The following is a 17,713-nucleotide window of genomic DNA, read 5'->3' as shown; positions in this document are numbered from 1 at the left end:
TTTATATATATATATATATATATATATATATATATATATATACCACACCTTCTTTATCCATTAATCTGTTGATGGAGACTTAGGTTGTTTCCATGTCTTGGCTACTGTAAATAATGCTGCCATGAATATTGGGGGTGCAGGTATCTTTTCAAGTTAGTGTTTTTGTTTTCTTTGAATAAATACCCAGAAGTGGGTAGCTGGATCATATAGTAGTTTTATTTTTAGCAATCTTTTGTCTTTTAAATGGTAACCACATCATGTGGTTGTATTGTTGATGATGGTGGCTTTGGGTGTGTGTGTTGAGGCTGGAAGTGGGAAGGGTTTCTTTTAAAACAATTTTAGTTTGATATTTTCTGGTTATTCTCTCTGAAGTGTTTTGCTCCCTTGCTACATGTGCAGTATCTGTATATTTCTTCTTTAAGGACTGCTTATCATACATTTAAACTGTACCTATTTGTGTGTCTTTTCTTACCTTTGCACACTTACTACTTCCCCAATTCTCAGGAAGGGCTCCACAAAGAAAAAAGGGCTAAGTACATCCCTGGGCTAAGTACATCCCTGACCCCACCTGCTCTGGAACCACTTTTCAGAAGGTGTTGACCTCTGCTTCCCATCTCTTTTGAAAGACTTTCTGACACTTTTGTGCCAAGGAAAAGGGTGACTTGCTCTGAGAAGAATATAGTTTGCCTCTTGGAATATCTCATTTATGTGCTCTTAGTGCTTTCACACACCTTGTTTGGTTGTATGCTTTTTCTATTTCTGTTGTGATTGCTGGACACACACACACACACACACACACACACACACACCGATTTCTGTTTGTTTTTGCCTTGTGCTTAATTCTGCTTAGGCTGTTCTTTCTTATACCTTGTTGGTGTCTCTCATTATAACCATAGTACAATTATCAAGATCAGAAAAGTTAATGCTCATAAAATGCTATTGTCAAATCTACATTCCATATTCAAAATTTGTCAATTGTCATAATAATGCCCTTCTTAGCTATTATGCCCTTGGATCAATGTAGAATCATGCATTGCATTTAGTTGTCATGTTATTCTCTTTTTTTCTTTCCCTCTCTTTCCATTTTTCAATTTTGTTTTCTTTTTTTTTAAAGTAAGGTTTATTGAGGTGTAATTTACAGAGTTCAATTTACCCTTGAGTACAGTTCCATTCGTTTTCACAAATGCATACAGTCATGTAGCTACCACCCCAATCAAGATATAAAGCATTTCCATCCACACAAAAAGTTCCTTTTTAGTCAATCCCCTTCCCCCTGACTCCAGCCATGGGCAATTACAGATTTGATTTCTGTCCCTGTAGTTTCACCTGTTCTATAATTACATATATATGCAATCATACAGTATGTTGCATTTTGTGTCTGCCTTTTCCCCTCATCATAATGCTTTAAGATACATCCATTTTATTGTGTGAATCAGAAGTTCATTCCTTTCCGCTGCTGAGTAGTATTCCATTGTGTGGATGTACCACACTTTGTTTATCTATTTGCCAATTAATGGATATTTGAGTTGTTTTCATTTGTTGCTGTTATGAACAAAGCAGCTAAAACGTTTGCATACAAGTCTCGGTATGGATATGTGTTTCATTTCTCTTTAGTAGATTCTAGGAGTGGGATTGCTAGGATGTTTGGTAAGTGTGTGTTTAACTTTATAAGAAACTACCAAACTGTTTTCCAAAGTTGCCCTGCCATTTTGCATTCCCACCAGCAATGTATGAAATCTCACGTTGTTTTACACACTTGTCAGCACTTGGTTTTTCCCTGTCTCAATAAAGCCATTCTATTAGGTGTGTAGTATTCTTTTATTTGGTTTAATTTGTATTTCCCTAATGACTGATGATATTGAGAATCTATTCATGTTAAGTATTTGCCACTTGTGTATCTTTGGGGAAGTGTTTGTTCAGATCTTTTGTTTTTTACTGGGTTCTTTGTATTCTTATGAGGTTATAAGAATATGTGTTTTGGATACAAGTCCCTTGTCAAATATATGTTATGCAAATATTTTCTCCCAGTCTGTGGTTTACCTTTTCATTTTCCTAGCGGTGTTTTTCTTTACATTTAGGACTATAATCCATTTCAAATTGATTTTTATATGGTGTGAGGTATGAATCCAGCAAAGTTAACTTTTTTTGTGTGTGTGTGGTAGGCGGGCCTCTCACTGTTGGGGTCTCTCCCGTTGCGGAGCACGGGCTCCGGACGCGCAGGCTCAGCGGCCATGGCTCACGGGCCCAGCCGCTCCGCGGCACGTGGGATCCTCCCGGACTGGGGCACGAACCTGTGTCCCCTGCATTGGCAGGTGGACTCTCAACCACCACGCCACCAGGGAAGCCCATAACTTTTTTTTTTTTTTTGCATAGGTATATCTACTGGTCCAGCAACTTTTGTTGAAGAAACAATACTTTCTCTATTGAAAAATCTCTGCAACTTTGTTGAAAACAATCTGTTGGCGCTATGTGTGGGTCTGTTTCTTGACACTCTATTCTGATGCATTGATCTATATGTCTGTCTTTGTGCCAATACCAAATTTTCTCGAAATCAAGTTGTGTGAATCATCCAAATTTTCTCCTTTATCAAAGTTGATTTTGGCTGTTTAGCTTTTTTAATTTTCCATAAAAATTTTAGAATCAGCTTGTTATTGCAACCAAAAAAAGTTAAAAAGCCTGGTGGGATTTTGATTTGGATTGCCTTAAATTTATAGATCAGCTGGTGATAATTGACATCTTAATACTGACTCTTGATCTGTGAATACAGTATATCTCTCAATTCAGTTCGTTCTTTTAAATTTCTCTAACAAATGTTTTATAATTTCAGCCTGCAAACCTTGCACCTATATTGTCAGCTCTATCTCTAAGTATTTCACATTTTTGATACTTTTGTAAATGGTACTTTTTAAAAACTTCAATTCCCAGGTGTCCATTTCTAGCATATAGAAATCAAATTGGTTTTTAGGGCTTCCCTGGTGGCACAGTGGTTGAGAGTCCGCCTGCCGATGCAGGGGACACGGGTTCGTGCCCTGGTCCGGGAAGATCCCACATGCCACGGAGCGGCTGGGCCCGTGAGCCATGGCCGCTGAGCCTGCGCGTCCGGAGCCTGTGCTTCGCAGCGGGGGAGGCCCCAACAGTGAGAGACCTGCGTAACGCAAAAAAAAAAAAAAAAAGAAACAGCAACCCAATGTTGAATAGAGGTGGTGAGATAAGGTTTTCTTGACTCATTGCTAATCTTAGGGAGAAAACAGTCAATCATTGACATTAAGTATGAGGTCAGCTCAAGATTTTATATATTAACAGATTCCCTTTATCAGAATGAGGAAGTTAGTTTGCTGAGTTTTTATCATGAAAGTATGTTGAGTTTTGTCAGTTGCTTTTTCTCCATTATTGAAATGATCATATTATTTTCCTTTTTAGTTTGTGGATATGGTGAATTAACATTGATTATATTTGAGTTGAACCAATCACAGATTTCTTAGTCATGAATCCCACTTAGTCATGATATGTTATCATTTATATGTATTGCTAGTTTCAACTTCTCCATATTTTGTGAAGAAGAATTTTCTCATTTATGTTCATAATGAGTATTTGTTTCTAGTTTTCTTGTAATGTCTGTGTCTGGTTTTGGTGCTATGCTAGCTCCATAAAGTGAGCACTGTTTCTTCCATTTCTATTTTCTGAAAGAGCTTGTGTAGAATATGCATTATTTCTTCCTTAAATGTTGGTGGTTCACTTCTTTGCCTGAAGTTTTCTTTGTGGGAAGGTTTTTAACTACGAATTAAATTTCTTAAATAGATATAGGACTCTTCAGATTATCTAATATTATTGAATAAGCTTTGGTCATTTATGTCTTTCAAGGAATTTGCCCATCTCATCAAAGTTATCAAATTTATTGGCATAAAGCTGTTTAGACTATTCTCCTATTATTCATTTAATATCAGTAGAATCTATAGTGATGTCCCCTATTTCATTTTGGATATTGGAAATTTGTGTCTTCTCCTTTTCGGTTTGGCTAAAGGTTTGTCAATTTTATTGATCTTTACAAAGAGTCAGCTTTTGATGTCATTGACTATTGTTTTTCAGTTTTATTGATTTATGCTCTTATCGTCATCATCATTCTCAACTTTCTCCTTGCTTTGGATCTCTTCTTTTTCTAGTTGCTTAATGTAAAAACTTTAGATCATTGTGACCTTTTTTGTTCTACTAATATAGTCATTTAGTACTATAAAGGCTATCCGTTTCCCCACAAATTTTGTTATGTTGTATTTCAATTTTGATTCAACTGAAAATATTCTCTGATTTCCATTATGGTTTCTCCTGAGAAGTGTGTTGTTTAATTTCCAAATATTTGGAGATCTTCCAGATATCATTCTGTTGTTGATTTCTAGTTTGATTCCTTTGTGGTCAGAGATTTCAATTCTTTTACACTTGTCGAAATTTGTTTTATGGCCCAGAATATTTTCTATATTGATAAACGTTCCATGTGCACATGAAAAGAATACATATTCTGCTATTTTCTGTAAAGTATCTAATAAATGTAAAGTAAATACGGCTGGTTGATAGTATTGTTCAGCTCTTCTATTTCGTTGCTGATTTCTTTTGTCTATCTGCTCTATTACTGAGATGGAAATGTTGAAGTCTCCAATATAATGTGGATTTGTCTGTTCCTTTCAGTTATCTCAATTGTTTTTGTGTATTTTAAAGCTCTATTTTGGATTGTTTTTTCTTATTATCTAACAAACCCTTTGCATTATGTAATGTCTCTCTTTATCCTTGCTAAAAATATAGCCAGTTCAGTTTTCTTTGGGGGAAATTATATATATGTTTATATAAAATAATATATGTACTTATGTATAACATTATATGTTTTATAATACATACATATATTCTTATTTTAAAAAATCATTTCTGGTACTCTATAATTATGAGAGTAAGTCCCAGTTTCCTTCTACCTGAAGAACTTCCTTTAACATTTCTTGTAGTTCTGTTGGCAATGAATTATCTTGTCTTTTGTTTTCAGAAAATGTCTTTATTTTCTGAGATATTTCTTTGGGGGTGTAGAGATTTCTTCATTGACATTTTTTTCTTTCAGTACTTTAGAAATGTTTCTCTGTTGTCTTCTAGCTTGCTTAGCTTTTGGCAAGGGGTCTGCTCTAATTACATTGGTTTCTCTGTATAATGTCTGTCTTTGTTCTAGCTGCATTCAAGATTTTTCTCTTTAAGTTGTCTTTCAGCAGTGTGCTTGTGATGTGTCCATGTGTTTTAAACATTGTTCAAACTGCTTAGGTCTCTTTGAGCTTTTTGCATCTGTGGTTGTCTTTCAATAGTTTTAGGAAATTCTTAGCCATTTGAAATAGTTTTTCAAATATTTCTTCTGCTCTGGTTTCCTTCTCCCTTTCACCTGGAAATCTAATTACGTGTATGTTAGACCACTTGTTATTGTGCTATGTACCTCTTGGATATTCTGTACTCCTTTTTCTTTTACACGTTTAAAATCTTTGTAATTCAGTTTAGATAATCTCTATTGACCTATCCTTAAGTTTACTAGTCTTTTTCCAACTGGCTCTAGTCTGCTAATTAGCCCTTCAAGGAATTACTCATCCCTGATACCTTTTTTTCCCCCTAGCATTTTCTTTGGTTTCTTTTTTTTTTTAATAAATGCTTTTTAAATTTAATTAATTAATGTATGTATGTATGTATGTATTTTTGTCTGCACTGGGTCTTCATTGCTGCACACGAGCTTTCTCTAGTTGTGGCGAGCGGGGCTACTCTTCACTGTGGTGTGCAGACTTCTCATTGTGGTGGCTTCTCTTGTTGAGGAGCACGGGCTCTAGGGCATGCGGGCTTCAGTAGTTGTGGCACATGGGCCTAGTTGCTCCATGGCATGTGGGATCTTCCTGGACCAGGGCTCGAACCCATGTCTCCTGCATTGGCAGGCGGATTCTTAACCACTGCGCCACCAGGGAAGCCCTGGTTTCTTTCTAAAAATGTTCCTCTCTGTTGAAATTCCGTATCTGTTCATTCGTGTTATGTAACTTTCCACTAGATCTTTTAATATGTTAATTCTTAGTTGTAGTAAAGTCTCTGTCTAATAAACATCTAGGCATCTGAGTCTAGTTTTATTGATTGCTTTATATTTAAACAGTAGGCTGTTTTATCATGCTTTTTTCTTCTGAGCTTTATAAGTCTTATAAATGAATGCTAGACACCATGTCAGAAGAATATGCAAGATGAAGACAAATAGTATTTATGCCCAGAAGTGGATACAACTCTTCTTCTGTTAGGCTATACCAGTGAAGAATTGAATCAGCTAAGTCAGTACTTGAGCTGAGTTTGGATTTTCTCGTTGCTATTCGTGTACCACAGACTTCAAATGTATTCAGTCATATACAGATTTATTTGTCAAACAGCATGTTTAACCTTGATTTTTTAAATTGTTTATTTTCAGAAGCACTTATTATGTGTAGTAAATAAGAAATTTCCTTGATTTGACAGACTGTGTTTTTGGAGATTTTATGCACCTGGATGTTTTTAAGTTAAGTTTGTGTAATAATTTATGTTAATATAATGCAAATTAGCACCCAGGAATATGTTTTATTTTTACTTAACTCTTAACCCCCCAACATTATATAAAACATGGAGACTCCTTTCTAAATAAGATTAATGTGAGATTTCTTTTGAAATGAACAGCTCTATGAATTGGATTACATGCAGGTAGCATCGGAAAGAGTTCAAGTGAAGGAGAGTGAAGAGTTGTGTACTTTTTAAAGCCCTATGTTTGGGGCTTTCAGTGTCAACTTGAGAACATCATCAATCATGGTATCATGAATTCTCAATTAGACATTTTACTATATACTTCATTTGCTTAGGAAGAAGCCCTGTCTTGTAAAAGCCAATGCCTTTCTATTGTTCACATTGAACTCTAAACAAATACTTTAACCTGAAACCAAACTGACAGAGGAGGAACACAAAGAATTATATACAGTAGGATTCTTGTTTAGTGGAATAATCCACAGATGCCCCACTCCTGGCAAGGATTGTGCAAACCTGATACTGTGTAATAATCACCAGATCTCAAAATTTTAGATAGAAAAAAAATAGCTCATTGTCACAGAGAAAATAAAAAAACTTAGTTTTAATATTGCCTATTATTAACTGACAACGTGGGATATCTTACAGAAGGGAGATGCTCTATTTGAGATTTTTATCTTTGTTTTTTTTTACGTTGCCAAAACTTTATTTATTTAGTAAATTTTCACAATATTTTTCTTCCAAAGTGCTACACAGTAACAGCAACTAGGCAAGATGCAAAAGGCACTTAGTCTTCCGTCTTCAGTTATTTTCACTGAGCTCTTTTCTAAGAGCTAACTCCAGTATCCAGCAGCTGTCTGGTTTAAGATGCAATGCACTTCCCATTTTTGCCTTCCAGACTCTCCTGTCTAAATCTTTTTTTTTTTTTTGACATCTTTATTGGAGTATAATCGCTTTACAATGGTGTGTTAGTTTCTGCTTTATAACAAAGTGAATCAGCTATACATATACATATATCCCCGTATCCCCTCCCTCTTGCGTCTCCCTCCCACCCTCCCTATCCCACTCCTCTAGGTGGTCACAAAGCACCAAGCTGATCTCCCTGTGCTATATGGTTTTATATCTGTATTATTTCCTGTATGTAAAGATTTAAAGTGAGTGTTGCCTAAAGTGAGTATGTAAGACTCAAGTATTGACTATTTGGGGACAGAGGGCATTTAGTTTTGTTTCAGGCACTATTTTAAGAGCTTTCCCTACACTGATTCATTCAGTCCTCACAGTAACTCTCTGAGGTAGGTACCATTACTATCCTCACATTAGAGATGAAGAGATGGAGGCACAGAGAAGTTATACATTCAGACCAAGATCCCTGAGTGGGGAGGTGTTTGAGTCTTGATTGGAAGCCAGGCTGGCTCGAGTCCTAGCTGTCAATCCTGACACTCTGGGGCCTTGCATGCACACAGGACAACTGATAAAACATCAGGGGATTGTTCTCAAGGTTCACTGCAAACATTTCTTTTTTTCCGTAATACAACACTTTAAAAATCATCTGTAAGTAGTTTGGCCTTTATTTATGCCTGTTTTTCTTAATCTGTACTATACGTCAAGGACAATACCCAGAGTTACATTATTCATCTGTAAATATTTAATGAGAGACATGTAGTCCATCTCACAGCCACAAACGCTTCCTTCTGTCTTGACTTGGATGGGTCACTGTCTTATGCTGTGAGGTTAGTTCTTTCCACTGGTTTGTGAGCTCCCTTAGGACAAAAATCCCATCTTGCATTTCTCTTTGTGTCTCCACAGAGCCTGGCGAGCTTAAAGTAGAGTTCCTGGATACCTGCTTATTAATGAGTGCTGCAAGGCAGCTATTCAACCTTTCCCACTGAGACACACATGCCAGACTGTTCACGTAAGTCATATACACTCGGTGTATCAGGGCAAGTCATTTAATAGCTGTAATTCCATCCAAATGTCCATTTATATAGCAATGGTTGAAAACTGATGGGTGCTCTAAGATGGTATATTTGACTCAGGGTACCATATGATTCTACTTTTTCTACCTTTAATAAAGGAACATAGTTCTCAAACAGTGAACATTTGGGAAATTTAACATACATTTCTTCCCTTTGTGTACTATGTACAGATTTCATGTTGCTTAGAATAAATCTGGAATTGTGTCTTATTTATGTTGGTATTCCTATCATCTAATATGGTGCATTTCACACAGTAGTTTCTCAATAAAAGCCGGTGGATTTTTTTTTTTTTTTTTAATTTTAAGCATTAGTCCTATTAGAAGAGAGTTAGACTAGGAGGAGTTTTCCATCGAAGATCTTTTGGATCTACTGAAGCCTGAGTTTTTGCTTTCTAGGATGTGGAACAGAATATTTTTGTCAACACACTGATGTTATTTTCCACCTAGTCCCCGTTTTCTGGTAACTTCTTCCCCCACAAAATCATGACTAAGACTTTTTTAAAAAATCCAAAGCAAAACAATCATTATGAATTTCTTTGTGCACCAGAAAGACACAATAAGACAAGTGTTTTTGTGAGATAAGGGACATTTCAGCGATATGGTGAAGCATGAATTGTCGTATAGGCAACGAGTCTCACCAGGTAAATGATTATCTGCAGTTCCCAGAGCGAGCAGCTTCCATGGCTGATGGAGCTGCTGACCTTGGCATATTTATCATCATTACCCCAGGGGACAGAAACCAGTATCTGTATTCTTGTGAATACACATCCATAAAAGGAGACACAAGCTAGTGGAAAAGAATTTGTGTGTATAGGTGGTGTGTGTGTGTGTGTGTGTGTGTGTTGATAAGAGAGAGGGGGGTGGGGAGCTAGAGATGGTTTCTTGCATTTTCTTTCCTCTTTTAACTTTTTTCTATTTTTACTGAAAAGAGAGGATGACATCAGTCTCTCATCTGCAAGCTCAGATTTATAATAGCTACTCCAGTTTGCAAGAGTTCTAGGGGCATAGTTTTCCCTTATAAGGGAGCTGAATAAGTCTGCAAAACGTGGATAATCTGTGTTATCATCTCTCAGGCTATGATAGCCATCTGATGAGGGGAGGCCGGGGTGAGGGATGTGACCTTGGATGGTGTTGGTGCTGTCTCCCCCCAGCCCCCTACACCAGCATGGTACTAACTGCTTCCTGGCCTGGAGTTTAGAGGCAAACTTTGGGACCTGAGTTCACAGACACCACCAAGCCTGTTCCATGAAGGTGTTGTGGAGAAGGGGGTGTGAGTAGCAGGGCGCTAGGTGCTCAGGTCACAGTGGTCCTGGAACAAGGCTGAGGAGGTAAAAGAGGCTTTATTTCCGTAACAAAGGGGTTGCCATGTGTTTTGGTTTGCTGGGGCTGCTGTAACAAAGTACCATGGACTGGCTGGCGTAAACAACAGAGATGTCTTTTCTCATAGTTCTGGAGACTGTAAGTCCAAGATCAGGGTGTCAGCAGGGTTGATTCCTTCTGAGGGCTGTGGGGAAAATCAGCTCCACACCTATCTCCTAGCTGCTCGTGGTTTTCGGGCAATCTTGGGTTTTCCTTGGCTTGTAGATGCATCAGCCCGATCTCTGACTTAATCCTTGTGTGACATTCTGCCTGTGTCTAAATTTCCCCCTTTTATGAGGACACCAGTCATACTGAAGTAAAAGCCTACCCTACTTCCATATGACCTCATCTTAACAGTAATGACAACTGTGACAACCCAATTTCCAGATGACGTCTCGTTCTAAGGTACTGGGGGTTAGGAGTTCAACATCTGAATTTTGGGGTCAAGGGGGAGACACAACTCAGCCCCTAACAGAATTCAACGTGTTGATGGTTGATTTAGTTGGGAGTATTTTTCTTGATTATTACTTAAAGGATATAGGGAAGGGGCATGGAAACAGGGGAGGAAATGGTGGAGCAGTTGCTTTTCTTCTTCTGACAAAAAATCAGGACTTGGGAGACTGCAGCCTGTGGGGAGAAGTAGTAGGATTCCCTAATTGTGCGTCAGGTAGTCATGTTTTTGAGGACACAGGCGGTATCTGAGTTGAAATATGATCTGTGGGTCAGAGCACCTAAGTCCCCGTAGCTTTTGCAAACTCCCAGTGGTGTGTATTTCAGCCACCCAGACAAAATTACCCAAAATCTTTGCCTGATGCCTTCATAAATTTGGTGATGCTCACCTGAGGGGCCTTTCTCCTTTCCTGGGCTCTCAAATATAGTGGGAACTATTCGAGAAGGATCAGGTCCATCAAAACAGTCCTATCCTTTCAGCCACTTATTTTCCTAGTAGTACAGTGTTTTCAAGATAAGTGATCTATTTCCTTAACAAATGCCAAGGTAGAATGATGTTTCACTAAGACTGGGCGCCGGATGCTTTGTGAGATATCTTGTATGCATTATGTCCGTACTCAGAGAAGCCAATAATATGATTATCCCCATTTTCCAGATGAAGGAATCAAGCCTTAGAGTTCAGTGACTTGCCCGGGGGCTTATAGGCATCAAGTAGCAGTTGATTTCTGTCTGTATTCATTGCACTCCGCCTCCGTGCTGCCCTAAGGTTTTTTGTTGTTGTTGTTGTTTGTTTTTAATAAATTTATTTATTTTTGGCTGCGTTGGTGTTCGTTGCTGCACGCAGGCTTTTTCTAGTTGCGGTACATGGGCTTCTCATTGCGGTGGCTTCTCTTGCGGCAGAGCACAGGCTCTAAGGCTCTAGGGCGCCCAGGCTTCAGTAGTTGTGGCACATGGGCTCAGTAGCTGTGGCACACGGGCTTAGTTGCTCCATGACATGTGGGATCTTCCTGGACCAGGGTTCGAACCCATGTCCCCTGCATTCGCAGGTGGGTTCTTAACCACTGCGCCACCAGGGAAGTCCTGCCCTAAGTTTTTGAAGGTAAATCTTTGAAAGACGTGGATTTTTAAAAAACAAATCTTAAATATCACACTGAGATAAGAATTCTTTTTTTTTTTTTTTTTGTCCTATGAGCATCCTGTGTAAAATGAGGAGACTGGATTTATTTAGATGATCACCATGTGTCCATGTAGCCCTAAAATGCATCTAAAGTTATGATTTTTATTTTCCTGTTTTGGATGTAAAAAGGAGAGGATGTAGGCTGTCGATCTGCTTTTTTTTTTTAAGATGGAATTTCAACATCTCCTTGTGGAATTTCCTGGTTCTCAACCAAGTATGTTGATCCCGCCTCTCAGAGCTCGTCTATTTTGGACTGCAGTGGGATAATAACCTGGTTATTTGGGGGGTCTGGTCTTTGGAGCCTCCTATTTTTCCTTTCTTCTGCTCCTACTTCTCCCGCAGATGTTCAGAGCTGACTATGTGCAGCCTCCCTGGCACCCAGCAGTAACCAGTCTCCCTGGCCAGGGAAACATGCCCGCCTTTCTATGCTGAGATCAGCTCCCACTCTGGGCACATCTCCTGTGGGTCAGCCAACAGGCTTTGACTGATTTAGTTCAGGAAGACTCGCTTGTTTGTGGATATGGTAATGACGCCAGTAAAATTCAATTACTGGATCCCAGAGGACTGTAGCAAGCGATAATAAATTAGGAAACATGAGCTTTGGAGTATCTGAACTGAAATTATAATGGGGCTATTGAAAAACAAACAAACAAAAATTCTAAGCATTCATTTAATAATAGATGTTGCTGCTTCCCCTACCAAAAATTAGTTCGTCAACTAACCCTTTGTTCTTGTCACAAGGAATATGCCTGAGACACAGCCAAGAACATTTTGTCTTAATTACTTGGTATTATTGTCACCCCCCCAGAGCACACCTGGCTTGGGGGGTAATTGGTACACAGGGAGGAAGCAGCTGCCTGGAGGGGCCTCCCAAGGCCACGGCACTAATCCATGCCGGGCTCACAGATGCTCGCTGCCCATGGCCTTGGGTTTCAGGTTGCCATCCTGGGCTGAGGTTTGAATGAAGGTTGTAACCTCAGAAGGTCCGGCTAGCACTTAACCACTGACATCCATCAAGAATGTCAAGGCTCGCATTGTCTCATTAATTTGAACCAGCTTTCCTGCCCTCAGATCCTTTTTCATTCTTATCCTTTCCACTCTGTCTTTCTTCCTTTGTGAGCAGTTTATAGCCTCCCGTGTTTGTGCCTTCCGCCTGTGAGTTGTGGCCTGGAAGGCCAACTCCTGGGGAAGAGGCACCTTTTCCCCCCTCCATGCCATAAGTGGAACTTGCAGAATTGACCGACGTTTCTGCTCCAATATGAATTTCAAGCGCGTGAAGTGAGAAAAAACATTGCAGGCAGTCTGGATATCTCTGTTTCGCAGATAATCTTTAAGTTAAAATGGTTTGTCATTGCTATCTTCCTTCACTTTATTTCCTTTCTCATCCAGATGCCAACATCCTAGTGTACAACACAGAACTGATGAACAGAGGAGATATGAAAAAGAGGGCAAAGGTGCTAGAAGAAATTTCTGACTTGGCAGCACACCATTTTCACCTGCAGTAAATGTCTTTTGAGGTATCTACTGAGACCAAGCCCCTTTCTTGGAGAGTTGCTCCTGACCTCCCATAGCACAGGAAGGACTGTGCGTGTGGATCATGCTTAGTTTACGAGACCCCACAAGGCTGGTCGACTCATGGCCCAAGCTGGGCACAGTAGACTCTTGCTCCAGGAACCGGAAAGTGGGCTGGTTGGTTGGTTGGGCCGGAGCTTGGAGAAGGCAGAGCTCTGGAGTTTGGGGGCACCATTTTCAGCCATGTGTCCGGAGAGGTAGAAAGCGAGGGGGTGGGGGAATTCTGCCATGAATCAGAGACGGTGAGGGAAGCAGATACCAGAGACTGCCCATCCCTGGAGAGCCAGGCGAGGCACTTCCTTGATTCGGAGTGACTGTCCACTTCCTATTTTCAGACCCTTGTGAAGCCTGATTGCCCTTCATTGGGAACCCTTAGGGTCTCCCAGTAAAGTCTCCCTTTTTACTTTGGTTCCTCTCAGTAGGTTAGTGTGTGTGTGTGTGTGTGTAAACTACAACATTACCATCTAACATTTCCTTGGGCTTGGATGGCATCTGAGAACAGTGTCATGGTTGGTTATCTATCATGAGACTTGGAATACGTAGGCCCCATTACATATGTGTCGAAAGGATGGTTAGAATAGCCCCGGCATCGAGGGTGGTCTTACTGTAGAAGGGGAAACCTTCTATAAAGGATGACCCTCCATTTCCCTTTTGGTCTCCGCCCAGATCTCGCATGTGTCCTCTCTATAAGACCTTGTGCCAGGTGCTGCCTCTTTTTTAAAAAACATTTTTAATTTAAAAAACATTTTTATTGAAGTCTAGTTGATTTACAATGTTGTATTAATTTCTGCTGTACAGCAAAGTGATTCAGATATATATATATATATATATTTAATATTCTTTTACATTGTGGTTTATCTCAGGATATTGAATATAGTCCCTGTGCTATATAGTAGGACCTTGTTGTTTATGGATGTTACCTCTTAAGCTTCAAATCTTCATTACCTCTTCATCTCATTTGCTTCTTGGCCAATGCCTACGACATGTCCCTCTTCTCAGCACCATGAAGGATTTTTTTCTAAGATGTGCAGACATGATACAAATTTTTTTTTTGATACAAATTTAATGTATTATTTTATCAGGGGTGAGAGAACCAGCATTTTGTGACACACTATCTTAGGGCTTGTCTCAGTTAGGGGGCAATCTTAGGGCTTGTCTCAATTAGGGGGCAGTTCTTTCCATCATTAAGAGACCAGAAGTTTCAGGACATCCGGAGACAAAAGGCAGCCAAAGGATTTTACTATCTTTTTATTTCCCATGAAATAAGTGCTAAGCAGTGTTCATATTTTACCCACACTGCTTCTTGGCCTCTGTCAAAGGAGGGATTTCCTCCAGTGCCCCAGCTGTGCTGGGGCCTGCACTGGGGTGGCCGGTGGGGAAGGAGGACACAGAGAGGGTTCTGCTCCTGCCACAGCTGTGCTTGTGCAAGCGACCTTCCCTCAGGGCAGAAGCCTGTGGACATGTCCAGTCTGACTCTCTTGTCATTTGGCACGATGAAGGGCAGCTGTCTCTCTATTGTCTACCAGAAAATGAACGAGTAAGCCAATCTCTAAATAAAGGGACACTTGAAGAAGAGATTATACCCCCTATTTTCTTGGTGTTAAGTTATCTTCTGGAAAAAAGGCACGCGTCTTTGTGTAACGTGTTTAAAGAAGTATGGTCACAGTTTATTAACCTCACGTTCTCCTTAGAAGGAGAAATCAGAATACAAGGTGTTTGTGCCAATTATAACACATGGCATTTTTGTAGGTACTTCATTTAAATGTTACTATGGTAAGGCCCTATTACTACTAATTTTCTAAGAAGTTAAGTCAGTGCTTAAAAGGTCACGTAGCTGGTAAGTAAAAAAATCTGGTAAGAAAAGGCCACACAGCTGGAGTGTGGCCCCAAGTTTGCCTGACTCTTAAAACTATACTAGTTCCACTGCACTCTCACGCCATATTTCCCGAATTTGTCTGCTAAGACTTCTCAGCGTGAGGGCTTGTTGAAAATCCCATCCTGATATACATGTATGTATAACTGATTCACCTTGATGTACAGCAGAAAGTAACAACATTGTAAATCAACTATACTCCAATAAAAATTTTTAAAAATCCAATCCTGGGACCCACTACAGATCGAATAAATCAGAATCTTCTAGGAAGAATCTTCTAGGTATAGGAATTCATCCCAGGTAAAGCTTATCAGGCGAGTTAGATAAATGCTGCTGTCATGCCTTAAATGCTTTTTTTTTTTCCTTTTGAACCCAGTAATTCTTGACAAGGTGTGTGCTACAAAAGTCTTTTCTCTTTTTGATAAGCCTTTTATCTTGGAATAATTTTAGATTTACATATAAGTTGCAAAGGTAATACAGAGAGGTCCCATATACGTTCTCTAACCTATTTCCCTCTGATGTTATGATCTTACACAACCATGATACATCTGTCAAAACTAAGAAACTAACACTGATCAGTTATTATGAACTGTACGAGGCTACTACTTACCCTGGACACAATAACAGAGAAGGAGAGGGAAAGACAGGACAGCCTGTATTTCCTTTTTCTTTCCTTAATTCTCAGTAAGCAAAAGGCAGAGAGCATTGGTAGAAAGCCTGTGATCAAGAAAAGATTTGAGTTCATTTTGTGCAACATTTCCGCCATTCTGGTAAGAACGAAACACATATGCATGCATGAGCTATGAAACGGAAGCTGTGTAATTTTGATGGTTTCATGTATGAGTTAAATGCACCTCTATTTGCCTTTAAAACTAGCATTGCATTGTGTGAAGAGGAACAGTGAAATTCACATGAACACTTTAAATTTTAAAGTTTTCTTTACTTAGCATGGCACTAAAGAGCAAGTTAATAATACCATAACAAGTTGAGGTAGAGACTAGAGAAGAACGAAAAAAAATTATACTTTAGTTCAACTGCACTTTTTCCCTACCTTTTGGACAAAGGGCCCCGTATTTTCCCTTTGCACTGGGTCCAACAAAATATGTAGCCGGTCCTGTTGCCCCCTAGTCAAGAGCCATTGCCTTAACTTAATGAAGTCACCAGTGGTGGTGGTGGTGGTGGTAACCAGGCAGATGTGTGGAAAGATGTCAGGGACAGAGAACTTTCTGCCATCCTACACGATTACAGCCATGGAGGGGGCTTATATTAACCAGCCCTGCCTGCCCAGATGGCTACAGGCCTCTCAGGGTGATTCCTACGCTCTGAGCACTCCTGTATATGGCCCAGGGGCAGGAGGATTCTTGCTGCATCTTCTCAGTGGCCAAGTGCTTTTGGATGCAGAAAGTGTAACAGCAAATGCCACATCAGGAAGCAGTTAGACCTTTGACCTGCCCCAGACATGTGGCTTTTGTGTGGACCACTCGCTATTATACTGCATCATTATTTCTGTGCTCCAGTGGGCGGTTTTTCTTGTTTAGCTTGAATATTAAATCAAAGAAGTATCGTCTGCCTCTACCAAACCTGCTAACTCATTCACCAGGGAATGGGGTGTTTGTGTGAAGAGGCAGCACAGTTCGGGACATCAGCTCTAATTTATATCTGAAAACAAGTTAGCCTAATGGAGCAGAACTGTACAGCAGCCTGCCGCAGCAAACAAAACGTGGCTCTGGTGGTGAACAGACACAGTGGCATTCTCCTCTCCTTGGAAATTTTCATTGCAATGTGCCTCTTAGGATAGGGTGTTCCTTTCAAAATAAGCAAGATTTCCAGCTGGTGGTGTGGGTGCATCCTTCCCCAGGGACTGAGGCCATGCTGTGTGACGTGGAGAGATGCTGACCACAGGCAGGAAGAGTAACCCTTCGTGTGCTAGGGTGGCTGCTGGCAGCCCTGGGTGTGGACTGGCCCTTCTTGTCTTGGTGAGAGCTGTGTCCCTGGTGGTAAGACATGTGACCAAGGATCGGGCAAGGTTAGTAGGTGGCCAACTCAAACATGCCCCATAGCCCTCCCCTCTGTGAGAATCAGAACAGGGGTCATCGGAACCTCCATCCTCCCTCCTCCTTCCCAGCCAGTGTCACACGGATCCTACCAACTTGGAGTTCTTCTCTGTATGTTCTTGCACTGCACCCCCCTTCCCCAACTCCTTCTAATTTATACCCTTAGAGTGTTTTTTCTGGAATTGTTTCCCAATTGGTCTCCCAGCCTCCTTCTACCTACCTGCTGTATAGAACTATGAAAATGGTCCTTTACAGACTGAAATTTGATGGCTTGGATCCTTGGATTAAAATCCATTGTTTCCATAGCTGTGAGGACAAAGGTTTCCCTCTTAGTATGCGAGGTCCTAAAAGCTCTTTCCAGAATGTTTTTCCCCCAGCTACCAGCAAAGCTCATTCCTCTCTTCCTTCAGAACACGTTTCAAATATTCAAACTGAAACCAAACACCCTTGACACTCCTTATCTGTCTCCCCACCCCTCATTCCGCCTCCGCCCCCCGCCACTGGTGTGTTTCGATACCGCACAGCACTTGTCAGTTTGTTGGTTGATAGACTCTTATCTTCATTTGCCTCCTTTATGGTCTCTTTCCTCACCTGCGCCAAGATAATTTCTGCCAAGTTGGGTATTTTTCTCTAACTTATTCGCTGCTGTATCCCATCCCTGGCACACTGCCTGGTACACAGTAAGAACTCAATAGTTATGTGCTGAGTGAATTATCATA

The 17,713-nt window shown here is 40.2% G+C and overlaps 1 protein-coding gene across 2 annotated transcripts in view; it reads left to right on the top strand.

Annotated features, from left to right (window-relative positions):
• Positions 1-17,713, top strand: part of TRIL (TLR4 interactor with leucine rich repeats) — a 98,520-nt gene that overhangs the window by 8,204 nt on the left and 72,603 nt on the right. The window contains exon 2 of one of the 2 annotated variants that reach the window (XR_003004526.1): positions 8,341-8,446. The gene's annotated coding sequence lies outside the window, so the exon portion shown is untranslated. Of the gene's footprint in view, positions 1-8,340; positions 8,645-17,713 lie in introns of those variants that run through there. The other variant, XM_024755002.1, reaches the window with a different exon arrangement.

This window comes from Neophocaena asiaeorientalis, unplaced genomic scaffold, assembly GCF_003031525.2.
Source record: "Neophocaena asiaeorientalis asiaeorientalis breed wild unplaced genomic scaffold, Neophocaena_asiaeorientalis_V1.1 scaffold36, whole genome shotgun sequence".
Classification (NCBI taxonomy): Eukaryota; Metazoa; Chordata; class Mammalia; order Artiodactyla; family Phocoenidae; genus Neophocaena; species Neophocaena asiaeorientalis.
This window is presented reverse-complemented; position numbering and strand designations above follow the sequence as displayed.